The sequence below is a fragment of the Galeopterus variegatus genome, unplaced genomic scaffold (assembly GCF_000696425.1).
Source record: "Galeopterus variegatus unplaced genomic scaffold, G_variegatus-3.0.2 Scaffold418, whole genome shotgun sequence".
NCBI lineage: Eukaryota > Metazoa > Chordata > Mammalia > Dermoptera > Cynocephalidae > Galeopterus > Galeopterus variegatus.
The window spans coordinates 148,261-170,248 of NW_007726529.1; the positions used below are offsets into that span (position 1 = coordinate 148,261).

At 36.2% G+C, this 21,988-nt stretch overlaps 1 protein-coding gene across 3 annotated transcripts in view; it reads right to left on the bottom strand.

Annotated features, from left to right (window-relative positions):
* The window catches only part of RICTOR (RPTOR independent companion of MTOR, complex 2), a 132,007-nt gene that overhangs the window by 108,757 nt on the left and 1,262 nt on the right, over positions 1-21,988 (bottom strand). The window lies entirely within an intron of this gene.

The following is a 21,988-nucleotide window of genomic DNA, read 5'->3' on the forward strand; positions in this document are numbered from 1 at the left end:
AAAATTAGAACACTGGCTGAATATTAGATGACATAAAGAATTTACTATTAATTTACTTAGTTGTGTTAACAGCATTGTGGTTATATATTTTAAAAGACCTTATCCCTTAGAGATACATACTAATGAAATAATATATACCTGGGATTTGCTTTAAAAGTATCCATGAGGTGAGGGGAAGGATACACAGATGAAATATGATTAACCCATATGTTTACACTGGTTGAAGTAGAGTGCAGAATACATGACGGTTCATTATACTTTTTTCTCTAATTCTATGTTTGAAAATTTTTGTAACAAAATATTTTTTTTTCCTTTTTGTCTTTTTTCATGACCGGTAATGGGATCGCAACCCTCGGTGTCACGCCCGTACCGAGACCGGCAACGGGATCGCAACCCTCGGTGTCACGCCTGTACCGCAACCGGCAACGGGATCACAACCCTCGGTGTCGTGCCCGCACCGCGCTCAACCAGTGAGCGGACCGGTCTCTATATGGGATCCGAACCCTCGGCGGGAGCGCCGCCACACTCCCAAGCACCACACTCTACTGAGTGCGCCACCGGGCCGGCCCTGTAACAAAATATTTTTAATAAAAGTCTGATAATCCCAAGTGTTGACAGAAGTATGGATCAACAACAACAACTACACATTGCTACTATGAGGATAAAAATATATAGATAGATACAGATTCACTCCCTATGTGCATAAAAAGATGTATAGACATGCCATATAGCCAGTAATCACACAGCAAGTTATATCATCTAAAGAAACATACACGAGTACCAGGATTCACATACAAGACTATGTACAAAATCATTATTTATAATAGCAAGATACTACAAATGACCCAAACGTCCACGATCAAAAGAATGGATAAGTAAACTACTATTTATTTATTAAAACTTGCCCTCTGAGTTTTCATCTAACATTTGCCAGACAATATGCTGAGGTCTTTGAACAAATATTCTTATTTAATATGTATAATGACCTCATAAGATACACAATATCCCTTCCTACAAATAAAACTTAGACTCAGAAAATTAAACATGTCTGATATTTCCTTGCAAATTATGGAGCAAAATTCTGAATCTAGATCTTCCCCACTACAAATTTGGTCTTCATTTCACTGTAATAATTAAGAATTTATACTTTCAAAAGAGGAGTGATATACTAATCTCTAAGGCAAAGTAGCTTAAAACTAATATATAAAAAAAGAACAGCTTTTCACAGTATTGCAAAGGTAAACTGTAGTTAATCCAGACCTGTACAAATCACTAATAAGGTCTGAAGTAATGAGGTTTTCCATAATTTGCAGTTCCTATTTTATGTATACATGTGGATGCAAACATATAATAAAACTGGGGTGGGGGGGTTTGAGGTAGATCACTGACTAATTTATCTGAAGTAGTCCAGTAGTCCTCTAAATACTGTCAAAATCTCCTCAAAGTACACTGACAGCTGATCTAACTAGAGAGCCCTCTTCTTCTGTTAAAAGTCTCACTACATTAAGTAATCACTGAAGTTTCTAACTTGAAACTCTAGGTGCTTATTCAGCTTCATTGAGCTTTAAGGATCCATACCAGTAATCTTCATTGACATTATTTTATAACCCACAAAGCCCTTCTTTAGTGAAAAACTCGGCTTACTAATTCTCAGTTCAGATCAAGTGACAAATATCAAATAATAGTATCAGTTAAGAATCACATCCACAGTACTTCTATCAATCAAACTTACACTAACATGTAAGAGTGTTCAATTGACTAGATTATATCCACTTTTATTTACCAATTATTTTTTTAAAAGACAAATCGCTACTCAAAATTTTTCATAATTTTTCCCTAATTTATTTTAGGCTATTTCAATGTCCTGATGTATCTAACTTGAAATGTTAACAGTAGAAAACAATATTACAATTTATTAGTTAAATCCTCCTTCTCTTCAATGTCCTGATGTATCTAACTTGAAATGTTAACAGTAGAAAACAATATTACAATTTATTTAGTAGTTAAATCCTCCTTCTGTATTTGCTCTAAGAGGAAAACATCACTCAATCAACAAACCAAAATGCAGACATTATTCAATTATACTTGTGCTGGCAAAACAAGTTTCAACTCTAGTGTCAGCCCTAGTCCTTCTGAGAATACTACACTGAGGATTATGAACCCTCAGCATAACTCAGAGGAAAGACTGTGGTGATTGCTGAGTGATCTCTCTCACAGCAGCAATCATGTATTTGCTAACCCTGAACCATGATTTACTCTACCAAAGGCACAAATGTGCTTATGCTATAGTCCCTTTAGAAAATATTTAGAATCTAGCACATTACCTGGCACATAAAAATAAATATTAAATGTATTAATGTGTGGAATATACTATAAAGCATATGTACTTCACAGGGCCTGGTTTTCCAAAGCCTTGCAGTTTCAAATATTGACCTTGCAAGGACTGGAAATTTTCCTCAGGCTATAAGTCTCTGGTGCAAGATAAGAATTGCTGCACAGCAGGTTGCTGGCTCAAAGACAGACTAGTTACTGATTGTTATGTAAAGATATTGAGAAATTGATGTAAGAAGGAACATTTGCTAAGATCAAGCTTGTGTTGATAAGATCACTTAATTGTTTACTGGAATGTCATCTGGTTTGTTTCACTGAAAGTTACCAGCCTACACTGTTAAACTATAACCCTGCCTATGTCTCTTCCTGTAACTTCCTGGTCTGGAAAATAAATGCAGGAAGAGAACCCCAATTCGGTGTTAATTTCCCAAGGGAGGGATCTCTTTCGCTGGAGGGTTGCAGGGAAGTTAACCACTTTGGGGCCTCTCACTGCTCAGAAGAGATGGGCTTTGAGTAATCCTTTGCATCTCCATCACCCAGGGGAAGTGGGGTGACAAATCCGTGGGGGGCGAAGCAACACAAAGCAACTTAAATGTTGATCCACAGAATTAGGAAGCAAGCATAGGTTAAAAAATAAATAAATAATAAAGTTTTTAGCTTTAACAACTGGTTGAAAATCTAGATGCTAAAGAAGAGACTGCAGGGATCACATTCACTAAAAAAAAGGAACAAAAAATACATAAATATAAGTTATGAAGTGAAAGACAAGAATTTCCCCAAAGTTTGACTATAAGTCATTCTGCTTAAGCTCCAAGAAAAAAGATTGTTTCCAAAGCACTTACAGCCCACATATCTTGGTGCTGGATAGGTGGGAGGGCAGTGGCAGATTATAATTGCATGAAGGGAAAGATTAACATAACAGGAAGGGGAGAACTCATATTCAGAATTAAAAAAACAAAACATTAAAGACAATAAAGGCAACACTAATTTCTTTCATTCTTCCATTTTCCCTATTTCTCCATACTCCCAAGGACAGATTCAACATCTAAATAAAAGCATCTAACAGGAGCAGCAGGAAAGTGAACAGAGTTATCTTTTACAGAGATTAAACAAGGCTAACAACTCCCTTCTGGGCCACCTGATTTGTCCATCTAGTTTAACAATCCATTCAGTCTACATTTTTGGAGTGATATGCAACTAACTGAAACCACTTTAAGAGCAGAGTCTGATCTATCTAGTAACTTCAACCTTGAAAGTTCAGAGAATCTGGCAGAATACTCTCTGCCTATGGCATATACTGTTTAATTAACCGAACAAGCAAATAAATACAGTATTTCCACCCACAGTAAAAAATAAATGTCATTAAAATTAATAATCCAGACATTACTTGATAATTCAAAAATATTAAAGTAATTAGCGTTATAAACATATACCTTACAAGGAAGTGACATATTAATACAACCATCATTTCTACAATGTTGGTTTTGCTGCTTTCTCCTCTTGAAAGACAATACTTCAGTCTCAAGTGATTCAAACTGGTTAATCTTTCCTATCTTATGATCAAATTGAAAGGATTAATTCATTCACTTTTTCACTCAATTAAAATCGATTTAGTGACATGTGCCATGCAAAACCTGCTTCAAGGATTACAGTCTATTCTTCACAGAGCAAAGTGATCTTTATAAACAATCAGATCGTGTCACTCCCCTGCCTAAAATCCTCTAATGATTTCCCTCTGTAAATGTAACACCTTCTCCACATTATTACTTGTCTATCACTCTCTTCTAATCTCACATTCCTCCACTCTCTCTCATTCATCAGCACCCGTCATACTGGTGTTCTTTCCCATCTCTGGGAAATACTAGTTGTTCATACTAGTTGTTCCTTCTTTTTTTTTTTTTCTTTTTGTCTTTTTTCGTGACCGGCAACGGATCGCAACCCTCAGTGTCGCACCCGTACCGGGCCGGGACTGGCAACGGGATCGCAACCCTCGGCGTTGCTCCCGCACCTCGCTCAGCCAGTGAGCGGCCGGTCTGTATGTGGGATCTGAACCCTCGGCGGGAGCGCCGCCGCGCTTCCCAAGCAGCGCACTGTAGCAGTGCGCCACCGGGCCGGCCCCTAGTTGTTCCTTCTAATTGGAAGACTTTCTCCCTACATCTTCACATGGTGCCTTATTAGTCCAGTATCAACTAAATAATACTGCCTGCCCGTGCCGGGCCGGGACCGGCCACGGGATTGCAACCCTCAGTGTTGCTCCCGCCCCTCGCTCAGCCAGTGAGCGGCCGGTCTGTATGTGGGATCTGAACCCTCGGCGGGAGCGCCGCCGCGCTTCCCAAGCAGCGCACTGTAGCAGTGCGCCACCGGGCCGGCCCCTAGTTGTTCCTTCTAATTGGAAGACTTTCTCCCTACATCTTCACATGGTGCCTTATTAGTCCAGTATCAACTAAATAATACTGCCTCAAGAGAAGCTTTCTTTGACAATCCCCCCAACCATCAGTCAACTCTCTTTCACATTACCAATTTTATATATTAATAGCATTTATCAGTACCTAAAATTCTATGTTCACATGTTTACTGTCTGTGTTCTCCCCACTAAAATATAAGTTCCTCAAGGGTAGGACCTCAATTTTTCTCACCAATGAATTGCCAGCAAAAGATCAGTACCCAGGACAAGTCAATAAATACTTGTCAATTGTGACTGAGAAAGGCAGATATGTAAACAAAATTACAGCAATATTATAAGAAAGGTAACATGCAATATATCATGAAATGTCCAAAGGAAGATGTTAACCCTGCTGGGGAGTTAAGATTGACTCTTTGGAAACTTGTTAGGTAAAGAGAAGAGAGTAGATTGGGAAAGGATACAAATAGAGTAAGGAATGTAGTTATAAAGTCCATGTAATCATGCAGGAAAGGAAACAAGGGCCTGAATAAAGGCAGGGCAACAGAAATAGAAAAAACAAATTTTACAAGTATTTCAGAGATAAAATCATTACCACCCAGTCACAGATTTGGTGTATGGAAAAAGGACAAGGAATGAGGTTAAGATGTCTCCTGGGTGTCTGATTTGGCCCAATTAAAGTACTGCTCTTAACCCAGATGGGAAACATAGAAATATTTTTAGAATAATAAGATAATTACTAAGTTTGAAATATATAGTTTGATGTATTTCACTACATGGTTAGGATGTTGAGTAAGCAGAGAAAAATTGGTCTGGAGCCCTTAAGCTAGAACACAAATTTGATAGTCATTTATTCAGTTAACAAACATTATCCAGCACATACAATATACTGGGGCTGTTCTAGGCACTGAGGATACAATGGTGAACAAAAAGTACTTATCTTCACAAAACTTACATTCTAGGGAGACAAATAATATATACTGTAATGTTACTATGACAAGGGCTATGAAAGAAAAACCAATATGAAAGAAGGGAAAGTGATGGAGATGGGGGCTACTCTAGATAGAATGATTAGAGAAGGTCCCACTGAAAAGGTGACATTTGAACAGTTAAATGAAGTGAGGGAGCCAGTCATACAACTATTGGAGGAAAAACAATCCAGACAGAATATAATAGAGGTACAAAGGCCCTGCAAAGAAAATATGATTAGAAATGAGCAGCAAAGAAGTCATTTCACTAAACATATCGAATAACGGGAAAAGAGTTAGGAAATGAGAATAGTTATAGAGGTAGCCAGGGACTAGATTATAATGGCAGTCATTGCATATAGTAGCGGTTTAAAATAAAATTATCTGTCTTTCATGCACGACATTCCAGGATTTAGTAGTACAGAGAATAACATAGGCACTCAATGAATTTTCAAAACAATTTTTTTTCAAATTAATGAGTGATTAAATTAATGATTTAATGACTTCTCAAATTTGAGCCCAATTTATATTTGAGCATTTCCCAAACTCCAATTCATCCAATTCTGCCAAACAGCAATTTAAAGGTCTACATTATAACTTTTAGCAATCTTCAGAAGCAGAATGTTTTAAATGTTTTGAACAGTGGCAACATCACTAAAGCAAGTGCATGCCCTTCCAAGGGGACTGCTTAGAAGGAAACAACATCTATTTAGAAACATATAATTTCTGGAATGTCTGCTAAAACAACACATCACTTGATAAACCTTCACATCTGGTAATGTTGTTCTAATAATCAAAATATCATTTTAGACCAAGGTCTGATCATGTTGGACAATCAACAGTTTACCACACTACTTAACTCTATTGTAGGAAAAGTCATTTAAAACAGAAAAAAAATTGATGTGCCATTGTATAAGAGCAATAAGTAATATAATCCTGATTAAAATAATATAATCCTGGTTAAAAATACAGATATACTGCATTGTGTCATTCTTAATTAATAGAATCAAATAAGCAGTCACTTAAAATTCACCACTAACAAGAAGTATTATTTTGGTAACTAATAATCCAAACTAAGTTTAAACCTGCTCAGTGAACTAAACAGCCTAGACTCAGAATCAGGAAGGATCTTTCAGGGTTATTAAATGTTCCCACCTTCAGGGAATTCCAAACTCATTGTTTCCCATACTTCCAAAGAGTGTATGCATAACATTTAAAACATTTTAAATATTTAAAATAAATACTAATATTTATTAATTTATCAGCATTTAGAAAATGCACTTCATCAGAAACTTCTTCACTTTTCAGTAGAGTTCAATATTTTTGTTTCACTTTCACATTTACTCTATTGCTTTTGCATTTGAAATAAGTAAAATTTTATTTATGTCTATGCTAAACACGTGTTGTCAAGTTGTTGTCCAGTATATAATCAATTTCCTATGAAAGACTCAGTTCTAATTTCTTGGAGATAAGCACCAATAGATGGGCAGTGGAATCTTTTTCTATCACCAACTCTCACATCACCAACTCACAAGGAAAAAAAAATAAAACAGACTGGGGTCGGGACTCCCTCTTCAGCAAAGGGTGCTGGGATAACTGGATATCCATTTGCAGGAGATTGAAACTAGACCCATACCTCTCACCATGTACTAAAATCAACTCAAAATGGATCAAGGATTTAAATATACACCCCGAAACAATAAAACTTATTAAAGAAAACATAGGAGAAACCCTTCAGCAAATAGGGCTGGGCACAGACTTCATGAATATGACCCCAAAAGCACAGGCAACCAAAGGAAAAATAAACAAATGGGACTATATCAAACTAAAAAGCTTCTGCACAGCAAAAGAAACAATTAACAGAGCTAAAAGACAACCAACAGAGTGGGAGAAAATATTTGCAAAATACACATCCAACAAAGGACTAATATCCAGAATATATAAAGAACTCAAACAACTTTACAAGAAAAAAACAAGCAACCCAATCAAAAAATGGGCAAAAGAACTAAGTAAGCATTTCTCTAAAGAAGATATGCAAATGGCCAACAGTCATATGAAAAAATGCTCAACATCACTCAGCATCCAGGAAATGCAAATCAAAACCACACTGAGATACCATCTCACCCCAGTTAGGATGGCAAAAATCCAAAAGACACCGAAAGATAAATGCTGGCGTGGCTGCGGAGAAAAAGGAACTCTCTTACACTGTTGGTGGGAATGCACAATGGTGCAACCCCTATGGAAAATGGTTTGGAGGTTCCTCAAACAGCTGAAGATAGACCTACCATACGACCCAGCTATCCCACTCCTGGGAATATATCCAAAGGAATGGAAATCATCAAGTCGAAGGGGGGTGGGGAAGAAGATATAACAACTATACTTTTTTTGAAGTTGTTACAACAAGCAAACGGAAAGGACATTCTTGGGGGGGGAGGGGCGAGAGGGCGGAGGGCGGGAGGTGTCGGTGATGGGCCATAATAATCATATACATTGTATATTGACAAAATAAAAATTAAAAAAAAAAATTAAAACAGGATCAAACATAAAACACTATGAAATACAGCAAAAGAAAAATGTAAACCACCTGTATAGCACGTTCCATTATAGTAAAGAGTCACCAGAAGGGTAGAAATATCAAAATAGAAACAGAGACCAAGGAGAGAAATTGAGGAAAAAAAGGCAAGAAGAGAAACAATCACACAGAAATGGTTTATAACTATCAATGAGATCTTAGGCACTCAGTCTCATAAAGTTCTAATATGTGTATTAAATAATCAATCACATTACTTTATAACTTCCTTATGTGTGAAATTTGAAGCAGAATAAGACAGTTCTAATGGGGTTTCTTTTGGAGCTTTTAAATAAAAATCAGACAAGATAACAAAACGTATTCTCTTTCAAGGAGAAGCATCTCTATTTTGTTCTCCAATAACTTTTCAACTTTGATGCACAATTACAATTACACATTGTAAATCTAACATATTAACACATACTGGTATTTCCAAATAAGAGTAGTGTTGACTAAGGACCAAATATTGTTTTATTATCTTCTCTTTTACTCTGCAGAAATAAACCAATTTTGGTATTCATTCCACCAACTAAATTAGGTCAACACAAAACTTTTACTGGATTGGAATTTCTAATTTTTCCAACCTTCTAACTGTAGTTTTGAACTCTTTATGTTAATCTCATTCTCTACTTTTCTTTAAACAGTCATTCAGAAAAAAAAAAAAAAAAAATCACCTATCTAGATGTGTTAACTCGCTAAAAAACCTATTAAATCAAAAGGTCAGGTTGAAGAGGCAAAAGAGAAACACAGAAAATGATTTAAAAATTTTAAATTAAGTTGGAATTATCATAACTATTGCAAATGCTGCCCACCCCTATAAATCTACCCCTATCCAAAAGTAAAGAATCCATCCACATCATGACATACCTGACACATATAAGCAGACTTGGATTAAAATAACTTCAACTCTACATATAACATGGTTATAAAATATAACGTTGGGCATATGAAGCCAGATACAAAAGAGTATATACATACTGTATGAGTACACTATATAAAGTTCAAAAGCAGACTAAACTAATCTATGATGTTAGAAGTCAGCATAGTAGCTTCCTTGGCGTGGGACGTAGTGCCTGGAAGGAAACACATTGGGAGCTTCTAGGGAGTTGCAAAATTACATTTCTTGATCTGGGTTCTGATTACCCATGTGTTCAGTTTGTCAAAATTCACAGAATTGCACATTTATGACAAACATTTTTTGGATCTATGTTCTCTTTCAATAAAGTGTTTTAAAATAATGTTTACTGTTTTCTCCACATATTTTTCAAGGCCCTCAATAACTTACCTACCTCTACGCTTCAAATCCAATATTAATATTAAAATTCTGTATCTTTGTTCCTTTCAGTAAAATGTTTCATGCCTTTATTCATGCCCTATTTCCTCTTAATTTAACCACATTCTACCCACCAAAAGAATGCCCCACTTTCTATGATTTTTTTTTCCAGCTCACACAGATCTCCCTTCTCTCATCTCTCATGCTTTTACTGACCATACTAATAAGAAAACCTAATATCTATTTCTATCTATGTGCCAAAATTGTAATAAATATTTGACAAATATCTCATTCACTCCTCAAATAAGTATTATGTCCAATGGAGATGAGAATATATGCTCAGAAAAGGCAACTTGTCCAAAGTCATAATCTTCGAAGAGGCAGGGTCAGGATTCAAATACAGATCTGTCTGGCCCTTAATTACAATGCTAGACTATCTTCATATCATGCAGTTAAGGTATTATTGTATCCATATTAGTCAAATTTTGTACCTTATTATCTATCTTCATATAATACTACTATTCATATTATATACATATATACCATCTTTATATCAAGTCACTTTGCCTACCTTGAACTATGCTATGAGGCAATTAACTATCTGGAAAACAAGCAGGATGCAAACATAAGCACTCCAAAAAATGACAATAAAACTTCAAAGTAGGTATCATCACTACATTTATTCACTACAGGTCATATATATTACTGACAGTAGGGCCCTTTAATTCTTTATAATCACAACCCATTTATTTTATATATAATATTAACATAAGTCCAGTTACACAGTTTCCATTCTACACCACAATAAAAGTAAAAAAATTAAGAATTAAAGGACTGCTAAATATAGGAACAATAATAGCAATGTAAAGCAACAGCTGAGAGCAATGAAGCAGCACATAAATCAAAACCACAGCCAGATACACAGAATGATAATTAATTGTCTTTCCACCACCCCCAACACAAAAATCGATGTTCATGATAACCCTAGCCAAAGAGAAAAAGTTAAAATATAGTTGGTAAATTCTTCAAAAGAAAGAAGAGAAATATGTAGTAGTCACAGAAATAATTTTATCCTAAATGATTAAAATGTACATTTCAGAGCTCAGTTAATAATCTGTTTCCTGATGGTTCTAAATACTTTCCAATATATAGAATACTCATTTAGTCCCAGTAGTATGAATTATCTTCTGTTGTACTTATTGTTGATATTATTTTTGGAAAGACTGTAAAGAGTTAAGTACATGGGTTTTAGAATTAAAAACAACGAAAGGGGTCTGAATCCCACCTCTCTAATACCTATATGATCTTAGGCTAGTTAGGCATCAACCCACTTTCCTCATCAGTTACATTTATACACATTTGCTAGGTAAGCAGGAAGACTAAATTAGATAATTTATGTGGTATGATTTTTTAACATAGATTCCAACATATAACATAGTTCAAAATATGGTGGCTGCTGCTAATTTCTTGTAATCAAAGACCATTTCTTAAACATTTAGCAACTAGAACAATGCTGGACACACAACAGATACTCAACAAACACTTGGTGACTGACCTGTGTGACAAAAGGAAAAGGATAAGACTCTCTCTTTAATAATCCTGCAGTGTTGAACCTATTACACCTACTACTTTCTATTTGTAAATACTTATCAAAGAATGAAAAAATTGTTTAAAAGGAAAGAACTAGGACCGATTACTGAAAGTTATTCTTTAATTTGTTTTTTGGCTAATCTGATATAAGAGTTTTATTAACAAACATAATTCTCAACAAAGGAACAAACTACTGTGAATAACCTACCCATCCATGGAGGGTTTGAGTGATGATGGATGACAGCCATTTGATATTGTAATAAGGATTCCTGCTTTGAGTGGGAGAGCTAATAAAATTATTTCTAAGGTAGCTTCCAAATATGCCTAAAAATAAACAGATTTATACACACACGCACCTTCCCTAACTCATGCATATTCAAATATCACAGGTGAACATTTAGTAGCAATATGTTTATTGGTTTTAAAGATAATGACACTTTTTCTCTGTGGTACTTTTACAACATAGAAATAATTATTGATGTATGTGAAAAACTAAAACTCAAAAATCAATCGCCTATTTTTAAATAAAACAAAGTAACTGTAAGAAGAAATAATAACATAGTAAAAGGCAAGTGTCACAGTTTACTCAAATTTCTTTATCATCTCCTTCTTTTTTACTTTTGAAGAACAACCAGCATCTTTTCAAATAACTTCTCCCATTTTGCTAGGTAAAACAATAAGTGAGCATTCCAAAAAATATTCAAAACAATGTTGAAACATGAACAAACAACTCTGAGAGAGAAGAAAGACAATTTTAAGTTTCTTATCAAAGTGATTTAAACACTTTTATAGCTATTCTAATCTAAAATTGAACTCACTTAAAAGTTATAAAAATCTTATGCAAGAATTATTCTTATATGACATATGAGACCTTATATAGCAGAAGAAGTAATCTGGCTGGCCAGTTAGCTCAGTTAGTTACAGTGCGGTGCTGATAACACCAAGGTCCAGGGTTCAATCCCTGTACAGGTCAGCCACCAAAAAACTTAAAAAAAAGAAAGAATTAATCTGACTTCATTGTACCAAGTTCATTAGAAAATACAGTAGAAATTATAGACTACAGTAATAAAACCACAAGTCATTCTAAATAAACAAGGTAGGAAAAAACTCTGAGTATTTTATACTAATATCACATGTGATAGATATGTTAAAAACTTCTTATCTACAACAAATGTGCTGAATAAAAAGTTCACAATATTCTATTTGCCACCTGGTTGTTCACACACACAGAAACAACCATATAGCTAAATGTTAGAGTTAACAGCTCACCTACCTCAAAGTATGTTTCCAACCACTGGAGTCTCTCCTGCAACTCTAATTCCCCTCAGAGTTTTTCTTTTTTCCTTTTTACCCCCACCTTTGGGGAAGGGGGATGGTGGTGATAGGAGTGTGGTGAACTTTAGGTAGTACATAATAGAATTATGAGTTAAAAAAAACAGATGATTTAAAAGTTTCAGTACATGAAGGATGAACTCTAAGCACGGAAATATTTAGGAATACTATTTTAAGATGTGATTCCTTTAAGTATGAAACTCCTGATAAAAATATGTATGTGCACACATCTAAAATAGTTAAATACACTTCTATATGGCAAGCTGTTTCTTTTAGTAACTAAAAAAATTACTTGGCAGTCTTCTTTGTTTACAGCTTCTCTGTCTCTTCACTCTTTATTCATTATAAGTAACATGAAATTACACTGGATTCAGAGCAAGATTACTAAAATCCCTGCAAGTGGCAATTCAAGTCTTACTTCACTGCTCTAATAAAAAGAGCAATAATTTCCTCAAACACTACTTATTCTCTATCCAGATCAGTAGAAGTGTGGGTAAGGTGTCTGGATTCGGCAGTAAAACAGTCTGCATTTTTCAGGATAATATTAATTTCAAATTATACAAATACTCAATATCAGGCCACACATTTAAAATTGTGAGGACAAAACAACACTATCCATTCCATTTTATAGTCTCTAATTCCAGACTGCATACATCTAGAAATAAATTTCATAACAAATTTACAGAGCCCTGTGAACATGCATACTACCCTCAATCAAAAGTATTAATGAAGAAAGGCTTTGGGCCGGCCCGGTGGCGCACTGCTACAGTGCGCTGCTTGGGAAGCGCGGCGGGAGCGGTCGGATCCCACATACAGACCGGCTGCTCACTGCCTGAGTGAGGAGCGGGGGCAACACCGAGGGTTGCGATCCCATAGCCGGTCCCGGTCCGGTCTGGGCGCAACACTGAGGGTTGCGATCCGTTGCCGGTCACGAAAAAAGACAAAAAGACAAAAAAAAAAAAAAGAAAGGCTGGCTTTTTTGGTTAGAGCATGGTGCTATAACACCAAGGTCAATGGTTTGGATCTCGACTAGCCAGCCACCAAAAAAAAAAAAAAAAAAGTATTAATGAAGAGGAGAGACATATATACTACAAAACCAAGGAAGAAAAAAATCATTTATGCTTGAGTTTGAGTTTGGAATGCAGGCATTTATATAATCAACTCACAGTCACAAGTACACAAACAATTATTTTACATACTTTATAAAGTTTATCCAAAATCTCTCAGTCCAGTGCAGCACTACCTCCAAAGGTCAAAAGAGCCCAAACTTGAAATATTATCAATCTTGAACAGTTAAGAGATTTATATAGATGAAAAAACTTTTTCTCAACATTTTCTTGAAATACTGAATAATATGCCAGGAATACGTTAGTTCACACAATTTAGTTATGGTTTTTAAAACCCTGGTCCAGAACTCTATCTGTTTAAATGCTACCCTTTCGTGCAAAGTCTTACAGGTGTCATCTCTTTGTCACTTCTGTGAGGTTTTTCCTCTAGGTCATTCTTTAGCTATCTCCCATTTTTTTCCCTGAACTCCTCTATCTTTTGAGTTCTTTGTAAAGATAATTGACAGATACTTCAAATACTACTACCTTACACTGTGCACTGATACAGCTATATCCCACCAATAATATAAACTCTTTTTAGAAAGATTTATGCTTCCCCCAATCACAATAGCACTTACCAACATGACTATATAAGGTATTCATCAAAAATACACTGGTTGACATTAGCAAAACTACTACAAATCCAAATTCTTCAACATACTGGGATTAAAAAAATGGAAAAGTAATTGTAGGAGCCAGTCTTTAAAATCCAAGTAATTAAGGTTAAGAAAAAGTATTTTCTATATTTATTTAATTCAATTGACTCCTTAAAAAGGATATGTTTAAAGCATTGGCGTATCCTCAATTTTATTATATTTTATATAAACTCCACCATTACTAGCTATATTATTCAGTTTATGCAACCTGTCTGGCTGAAAGACTGTAAGAATATGAAGAATGTTTGCAAGTTTAGGTTCTTTTGACCATATTACTTTGGGTAAATGAATGTTTTATTTAGCTAGTTTTACAAAATTATTTTCAATTTACTTTGGCATCTGTATAATTTTATAATTATAATTTGTTGTAGAAATAGAATTTTTAAGGAGCTATTCAGCTTTATCCTGGCCACACTAACAAAAAGCAGATACTATAAAACAATGGATGGTCTAAAATGTATTAACAGTCAACTCTCCATTATTCATATGTGAAGTACCTAATAAATATTCTAACCTGTTTACTTTCTTACACTACTCTAACAGTATTTGCTTAGGAAATAAAAATCGATGCTAATAATTCAAATAAAATTTCAAAGAAATGATACATCAATCTACTGTGGGGGAAAAAAGAACATAAAATCTTTCCAAACCACATATAAATAAAAAGAAATACTTAGATTACATTTTTAGCACTCTTCTACCATTACCCATCTTTTTGAGTGCAGTTAACTGACAGTGGAGTGTACCTGATGATAGTCAGAGGTATAGATACATAGGCATGCAAACCATTCACTCACCCCACTGTGCTTTTCACAGCCCTATTTTCCTGTTTTTCTCAGGTAGCCTGAGACCTGAAAGGAGGAGGAGGCAGCAAGTCACTGCAGATAGATCACTTAAAAGGAAATTGAAAGCTGACTGTAATTTACATTTAAAGTGCTATGAAATACCACCACCTCTACATGTATTCATTATTGTTTATGGGAATGCTTCTCTTGGTGATTTAACAAGACTGTAAATGCTTTCTAACCTTTCAATATCCCAGGAAAGTGGTGATACCTGAGAATCACAAAGAGGGTGAAAGTGCTACAAGTGTAAAAGTATTATTATACGACAGGTTAGGAAACTGAAATCACAAAGATGGAAGGTGAAAGTGCTACAAATGTAAAGTATTATGCATTTTAGAAGTGAGGAACCTGTAGCACAGAGAGGGTAAATAGCATGCCAAGATCATCCCCAGATTTAGGAGGAGGAGAACTGAGTTCCCCAAACCCCAACTTCATCGCTACCGTCTCACAGCCCCTTCAACTCAAAACTCTCCTCTTGGCTTCAGAGATCATAATATTCCTAATTTCCCTCTCTTCTGTTAGCCCCTTTCTTCTTATTGATTCCTACCCTATGACATACACCCTTGTCATCTTATCCTTGAACATTCCAATCCTTAGCTCTTTCTCCATTTACAGTACATTCTTCCTCTTCTCAACACCCTAGACAGATCATAAGTTCAGAATACTACTACTAAACCTCCATTCCAGTATCTGCTGCTACTTCTTACATTCTCTGGCAGAGTCAATTACTTGAAATTCAAAGTGCAAAGATGAACTCATCATCCCTCCCAAAAGGACTTCTCCATTTTACAGCACACCATTAATTCATTGTTTGTCAGGACTGCAAATTTAAAGTGCTTTTTCACTTTTATCCTCCTTAATACTATACTGTTCCTTTTCTCATCTCTCTGTACTCTTCCATTCAATATAAATTCTTCAGTAAGTATTATACTGGTATGATAGATGTGCGGGGGTGGGGGCTGTGCGGGCAGATATTAAAAATGAGTAAAAGAGGATTCCTGCCTTCAAGAAGCTTAAAATCTAGTGAAGGGTAAAGAAGTGGACAAAGAACTAAAATGAGACAATGGTAAGTGTGATTTAGAAAGAAATAAAGATGTAGAAAATAGAAGAGGAAGCAATAAATTCCCACTGGGATGATAGGAAAGGATTCTCAGAAGTGGCATGTGACCTCAACCATAAAGAATTAGGATTTCTATAGATATAAAGTGCTAGAAATGTAATTCCAGGCAGAGGAAACACCTATGCAAAGTCAAGTAAATATGTAACTGCATGCCATGTTCAAGGAACAGCAAACAGCCTTACTTGACTAAAGCAATTATTCTCAACTAGGAGCATAAGAGTTTCCAAGAGAAGCGAACAAGAATGGGGGTTGGTACTTTAGATTAACACTCTCCCCAATCTCCTTGAGACACTCTGCAATGAAGGGTGGAAGTGTGTTACACAGATGAACTATGCAGAAAGGCAGATACATTGAGACTTGTAAGGTTAAGGTAGTACAGAGGAAAATAAATAGGAATAAATCATAAAAGGCCTTGAATGCCAAAGTAAGAAATTTGGATTTTATTCTGTGAGCAAACATGGGCCTGTAAAGTATGAGTGTGTATGTGCTTCATTTCTTTTACTTAAGGGAATAACAAGATCAGATCTAGATTTCACGGAAATAACCCTGGCAGCCATGCAGCAGAGGGAGTAGAAAAGGTTAGACCAAAAGCAAGACTTTATTGTCATGCAAATGAGATAATGAAGATGTGAACTAGACCAATGAAAATAGGAATAGAAGGAGAGATTGAATTCGATATAGTTTGGAGGCAAACTGGAGGAATTTAGCAACAAAATGAAGAGGATAAGTAGTTGGTCTCTAGCTTAAATAACAGAGCACAGCAGTAGGACCTAGAAAATAAAAAGTGGGTACACTTTGGGGTGCAAAGTTTTACACATCATGACTTTGATGATTATCAAACACATACCATACCAGTCACTCACTAGCCCTGTGACCCTGGGTCAATTATACCTTTCTGAGTTTTGGTCCTTTAAAATCTCAAAGCCTATATTCTCAACTGGAAAATAAGGACAAGATGATTACCTCAAACATCTGCTGAAGATTAAGTGAGACAATATATATTTTAGTGCCTGGCATAAAACTACTAATACAGTAATAGTACTAATAGTAGAATGTGAAATTTAAAAATGCCGATGAGTTTTGCAAGACGTTTACCAGCATCCCTCAAAAAAGTATTCTCAGTACAGAAGGAGAGTTGGCTCGCAAGACTATATATAGTGGTTAGGAAATAATGTTGTGGAGTGAGGATAAACTATTCTGTCTGTAGAGCCTACAGAAGAAAAACCGTTTTGTAATCTTTGTCTTTATCGCTCCATATCTCCCACCCTCAACTCATGCCTAGCATAGTACTGGCTCCATATGAAGGATATAATAAATGCTTGCTAACACGAGAAAACTGAGCTGACAGGAAGGAAGAAATAAAGAAGGTATCTTAGTTTTACAAAGAATCTTAGAGGGAACAGTATTAGAAGCATAAAATTCCTTTTCAAGTTACCCTTGAAGGAACAGAGATGCTTTCTTTACTCTGTGACTCAGGGGAACAGACTAAGTATGGGGAGACTAGGGAATTCACACCAGACGGTCTCTACTTTCTTAATTAAGAAATAAGAGTTCTCTGTACAGAGTAGGGTGATTACAAAGCCAGTTCGAAATCTGAAGAAAGCAAATTAGTTGATTCCTCCATTCTAATATATATTCAACTTCGTTTCTGTAGCCAACACCTGATCGTCCTCTATCATCTGTCAGATTATATCAGTAGCCTCCTAGGCAGCTCTTTTACCTACTGACTTTCCCTTTTCCAAGGTGTGATATATTCCCTAGAGTGCCCATATTTCCTTCCACTATGTCTACCACCATTCTTATTAGAAGTCGATCTGTGAGCCCTACAGTCCTGTGAAACTTCTTTGACCCTCTACCCACCAGATAATCATTCTCTCCTCTGGCTACTTTTGGGCTACTTCTGTTCCTTGTATAGGTTGATTACTTAATTTACTGTTCCATACTGAAATCACTTCTTTATGTCTGTTCTAATAAATTCCTTAAAAGGTGATAACATCTTCCTCATTTTTATTCCTCTAGCGCTTAATTCAGTATCTGATATATAACAGGCATCCAGTCAATGTTTGTTTTGTTTAACTGAAGTGAGCAACTAATGAGTAAACTAACTAGAAGAAATGAGAAAACAAAAAGTTAGTGTTCAAATCTACATCATTTCCAATAAAATTCCTACTTTCTAGGTATTAAACAGTAACCAAGACAGTAAACTTTTTATTCTTACTAATGGGAAAGAAAAGGGGTTAGATAATGAAAACTTACAAAACTCAATAGTACATTTAAATAAATTATATTCTAATAATTGTAGTTGAATACAGGTGTGTCCATGTTCTGGGAATTCACTTTGAACACAATAATTAAATTATACTAGGGGGGACTTACCCAGGAAGAACACTGTGTCTTTTCAAGTTATTCAGTACCAGGAAGAGATGCACTACTGGACTTATTAAATTTAAAAAAAAAAAAAAGTCTCTCCTTGCAGTGCAAGTAGCTAATGGAAGCATCTGGGTTTCAAAATACATTTTGGTATGCAATATGGAGAGTATTTAATGACATCAATAGCAAGTATCAGGGACTTTCACAAATTACATAGAGAAGTTGTCTGAACAAAACTGAAAGCAACAATTACCAATAAATTAACCGTAAAATCGACTACAATGAAGTTCCTAAACTAGGTCAAAATTAATCCAACAATTTTTAATTGAGGCACTCTATGTATGAACCATAGCACTAACGTCAGTAACCAAACCAAAGAACCTTAGAACTATCTTAGCCAAGTCATTATCGCTAAGAAATTTTCTGGAGTCAGAGAGAAAAATTCTAAGGTTCTATAAAATAAAATACTACATTTTATCTTAAGTGCATATAACAGATTGTGCTTCAATTTATTGGTAATTCACAGATTACTTTTTTTACAGTTGTTATATTCAAGCATGCTCCTTCAGATAGACTATACCCAATTCATACAACAGTTAGTCACAAAAAAATAAAGGTTGAATACCATAATTCCTTATTAACAAGTTTATAATATTCAAAACTCATTTGAAATATTTTAATGTGACTTAAAGAATTCTGATTTCACAATACAGGAAGGAAACTAATGTTAAATATCATTCACAAAGTATCCCATCCCTTGCTGAGTACTTTAATAATGCATTTACTTCTCACATTCTTAATAACGCTTTGAAGTTATCTCTTCTTTTAAGATGAAATCAGGGGTTTAGCAAGGTCAAATAACTTGCCACAAATCAACCAACTATTAAGTATCACAGCTGAGATTACAACCCAGGATTATCTGACTTTATAGTCAGCTCTCTCTTCACTACATGTTGACAGTTCCCTTAGGGATTACAATGACCACAACTTCTATTTTATAATGAATTTTGTTAGATATCTACACAATGAACTTCTCAAAGATAACATAAAAACAATTAGAATGAGAACAAACACTGCCTTAGCATTAAACAAAAGTTTTTGGTTGCCCAAACTTTTATCTTTTTACATGCTGTAATCCAATCCACAAACAGCTGCCCTTCAGCTGCAACCTGGACTGCCTCACAGTTCTCAAATTATTACTAAAGTTCAATTCCTCTTAAACTTTCATGTTAAATCCACAAGCCTTCTCTGAACAATGAAATGTCTGTCAGAATAACAATTTCTTTAAACAACAGTGTCACTATAGAATGACTAACTCAGATTACTTTTTTTATTCTAAACTTACTTATCATTTAGTAATACAGTTCTCAAATAACCTCTCTTAGTCGCACATTGCTTTTGCAATCAGTTTCAATTGGTTGTATATATTTTATTCCAACCTTAAGTACATTTTGCCAGGGTAAGCAAAAATAGCATTTTCTGCACTTTTTATATTGTCCTGGAAACACCTTGGGACATAATTAGGTGTTTACTAAATTCTCAGGAATACAGCATTTTAAACAGTAAACATAGTAAAACTGGAGTAAACCAAAGGTATCTGATCAAATTTGTACATAGCTTTTCTGCAAACCAAAATTTTGACACCAGAGAAACCACCTCATACAGGAGTTCAACAAACTCAAGTTTAAGTAAAACTGTAATTTATTTCCAGTGCCACATCCAAGCAGATTCTTAAATGCACAAATTAGACTCAAGTTTATCTAATAAATGCTCTTTTCACGTCCATCCAAAACACACATGCTTGTATGTAAATTAAGTCACTAATAAACCATACTTGTTACAGACCTGAAATACTGAATTTCAGGTCTGTAGGAATTATCATTATTTTGTTAAAAAGTTTACTAGAAAGTCTATTTTACATAATTTTTCATATGAGTGTTATATATAGTCAAGTTTCTAAATTGCTGCACAAAAATCAAAAGCTTTACATCTTTCTTAACTAATTCCCAAAACCTATCTGCTGAAAAATGTTCCAAATTAGTGCACTCGTGCTTTTACATCTTTCTTCACTAATTCCCAAAACCGATCTGCTGAAAAATGTTTCAAATTAGTGCATTGGTGCTCTAATTGGTTGCCTGCCATTTCCAGTACTTAAGCCCTACTATATTGTATTTCAGAAATGTTTCTGCTTGTAAAAGGATCTACTTCACTTAAAACTAAGTCCCTGAACTTTCAGAATAAAATATTAAATTACAAAAATGTACTCTTGCAGCTAAATGAAAACTGGCCTTTCAGTTTATAAAACAGTAATCTTACATTATGATATACAAAATAAAACAAATTACAGAATGCACTACGCTTTCAATACACAGATGATCCGCTGTCAACAATGAGTCCGGTCTAACAAATTCCGCAGATGACAGTCATTACGTCAAAGACAACATAGGGTAAAAATAAATCTCACACAGTATGTTTACAACGACCTTTTAAAAACTTCCTAAGGCGTTTACAATCCTAGCTACAGCTAGTATGAAATATGACTTCGTCGGAATCAGTAGACCAAATTCTGTTTATCGTGGAAGGGAAAAGGATCTCGTCCCTAACTACTAAATCTTCAGAGAGCGAGACATTGACGAATGAACTCTAGTAAGGCGACTGATAGAAGAAATACTGGCTAGTAGCCGGCTTAGGTCCTTAACAATATAACCCGCGTTTATCCTGTTAACCCATCTCCACTGCAGAAGGTAAACAATGAACCTGCAGGGTGAGGGGCGGTCTTTTGCCAACTACAGTCCCAGCGACCCGGGAAAGGGAAATACAGCGTAAACCAGACACTTCGCAGTAAAGACCGGGTCTATGCTTCACTACCGAGTCATCAATCCTGCGGGAAAACGAGAAAAGCAGTCACGCAGTCAGCAAGAACCGACCAGGTCCGGCTGCTGCTCCGGGGGACGGGGAGGGCAGGATGTGGTCGCTCTTCCCTCAAACATCCTCCTTCAACCTAAATAACAGCCTGTCCCTCCGGCCGCCTCCGGGATTCGGCTGCCAGAGCTCGGGGATAAGTGTGAAACGCTCCCCCGGGGGTCCAGGGAACCTAGAGGGTCGCCGGCTCGGCCGAGCTCCGCTGGTGCTCCTCCGCACCCGCAACAGCCCGAGGCCCCGAGCAGGGCTCCGACGAGGGAAGGGGGCACAGGGAAGGGGGATGGGTCCGGCGAGGCGGTCCCGGGCTCGGCTCCCGCGGGCCGGCAGGCGGGGCTCAGGCTCTGCCCCCCGCACCTTCGCCGGTGCCGTGCGGGGCCCGCCCCTGCCTCCGGCCCCCGGCCCCGGCTCCTCCCCAGCAGCGCGCCCTCGCCAGCGCCCGCCGCGCCCCCCATTTGTCCCCGAAAAGCCCAGCCCGACGGGCTCCCCGCCCCTGTCACGCCGCCCC